General features: G+C 35.5%; 1 protein-coding gene across 2 annotated transcripts in view; it reads right to left on the reverse strand.

The window, feature by feature from the left end:
* Positions 1-2,500, reverse strand: part of LOC135212080 (metal regulatory transcription factor 1-like) — a 117,479-nt gene that overhangs the window by 35,000 nt on the left and 79,979 nt on the right. The window lies entirely within an intron of this gene.

Raw genomic sequence — 2,500 nt, forward strand, 5'->3', positions numbered from 1 at the left:
CAACCAAATGAAAGCAAAGTCTGGCCGACGGAGAATTAAAGCCAATTACAAGGAAGAAATTTGCTATAATGGTTAGCAGACCGAAAAAAGTGGCAAGACTAATGGCCACTTGTGATGTTTTATAGGCCACAAAACGGGAGAAAAACGTCGATTTACATACTAACACGAGCTGTTTTACTGGTCAATCCTTACCAGATATCAGAAGTACAGATTCGCTGCAGACGTCTTTTGCTTTCTGTGGAAAGAAATCATGTTAACACTTTTTTTTTATAGGAAGAGCTTCGTCCGATGAAGGTGGCGAAACTAATGCCCTCACAAAGCCTCAGCCAAAAGGGAAACCGGGAGCAAATGTTACTCTTGATGGATGAAAGATTACGTCAGGGGACCATAAGTAGACGATAGTCACTAATAAGAGAGACTTGTTTATTGTACCTTAACCTTTACTGAAGGAGGAATGGCATTCAACCGAAAGAAAAAGAATGAAATTTATCTTACTAGACAAGATTTCTAAACTCTACGCAGAAATGCATAGATCAGGACCATGCAGTGTTCTGGCGAACCAACAGAGGTTTATCATCAAGTATATCACGATTAAAAGAATATAATTGCGTATACATGTATATGTGTGTTCCAAAGTGTAATCAAGAGCCGGGCAAAATTCGCTAAAGATGTTCACTTTTTTTCTCATTATGGCTTTGGATCAAGAGAAACCATCTCAATCAATCAATTCTAACCTAGGTCTCTCCCCAACGAACCCCTATTCCCCACCCCCTTTCCCCCTCGATGGATATACACTAAATTATTCTGTAAATAGAAAAAAAATTAATATTATGTACGCTCTGTTAGCTCAAGATACAAAGGACTGACCAAATCAATAGATTTCATCAAATATTTCTGGGATTGAGAACACTGGCGTTTAAAACAAGGGCAAGGGATGCATTCAAGGAGAGAGGTTCCACAGTAGAGTGAATCCATGTTGAAAAGTAATGGTATTTACGTGTGTAAGTATGTATGTATATATACATACATACAAACATATATTATATATATACAGGATATATATATATATAGTATATATATATATATATATGTGTGTGTGTATATATCTATTATATATAATATATATATATTTATAATATCTATATATTATATTATATTAATAATATATCTAGTATATATCTATATTATACAGGTGTGTGCATACATTTTAACTCCTCCCATTAGGCAGCCCACAACCAGAGGCAAACTGATGATCCCTATGGAAATTTTCAGAAGGAAACTGGTGCAATGCATTACAGTTTCCAAGGTCGTCCCCTTCCAGGCCAAAATTTCAATTGAATAAAATTCAAACTCGAAATGATGAATTTAAAGACGTGAAATCGGTTGGACCCTGACAGTTGACGCCCTATCTTTAAAAAATATATATATTCACTTACATGGATGTGGATCGCCATATACCAGGCCGTTACAAAAATCATATTGTTAAACTGATAAAAATATTGCATTTTTTCTGCAGATGACCTAAAACCTGGAGGTAACTAATTATTCACCTTAGGATCCAGCCCCAAAAATTTGGAAGTTTCCACAAACTTTACAACATAACAAGATTTAAAAATCAAAATGTAAAAAAAAAAAACACAAAAATATAACTTCCTTTTCACGCAATCCTATGTTCTTATTTAATATACATGTAACTTCACAATCACAATTGCATTAAATAATAACTGACATTTGGAGAGAGAGAGAGAGAGAGAGAGAGAGAGAGAGAGAGAGAGGAGGAGAGAGAGAGAGAGAGAGGAGAGAGAGAGAGAGAGAGAGAGAGAGAGAGACTATAAGCACAGGAAAACATTCTAATTCTAACAAGGAAGATCACTTTAGGTAAGGCACAAATAATAAAGTATTTACAATCAATACAAGCACTTTTCCCCTTACAGGTGTTACTCTCTTGATTTTCTGGCAATGTTTGTGGAGATGAGCTTGCTAACTCTATGCCTTGCTACATGGGTGTTCAAGAGACTTCTGCGCTGAAGGATTAAAACAAAATCATATCATCCCTCGATGAACTTCCTGCGCTGCGCACGAAATTTATAATCTAAATCTAATTCCATAAGACAAGAAGGCTTCAAATTTTTAATTAAATCACTTTGGGAGAAGAATGTGGCCAAAATTCCTTGAATGCTACCGGCCCATAGAAAACTGCCCCTATAAATAACAAATGAAACCCAGCCATATACCTGCTTTACAATTTGCGCTCAATTCTTTTCAAATCATCGACATTTACAAATTCAAAGTGTAGACTGCACGTTGAGAACACATTACCGGTGTCTAATAGTCACTTTTGTCCCAAATGATTTAATTAAATCATCTAAAGGTGTATTTACGTGCATTTCTATTAAACACATGCTTTCGTCTGAACAAAAGTCTTATCCCTATTTAATTTGCAGATAAATGACCTAGTACGGGAAGAATGTCGACAATATCAGGATTTTTTTAACCCGCA

The sequence above is a fragment of the Macrobrachium nipponense genome, chromosome 40 (genome assembly GCF_015104395.2).
Source record: "Macrobrachium nipponense isolate FS-2020 chromosome 40, ASM1510439v2, whole genome shotgun sequence".
Taxonomy (NCBI): Eukaryota; Metazoa; Arthropoda; class Malacostraca; order Decapoda; family Palaemonidae; genus Macrobrachium; species Macrobrachium nipponense.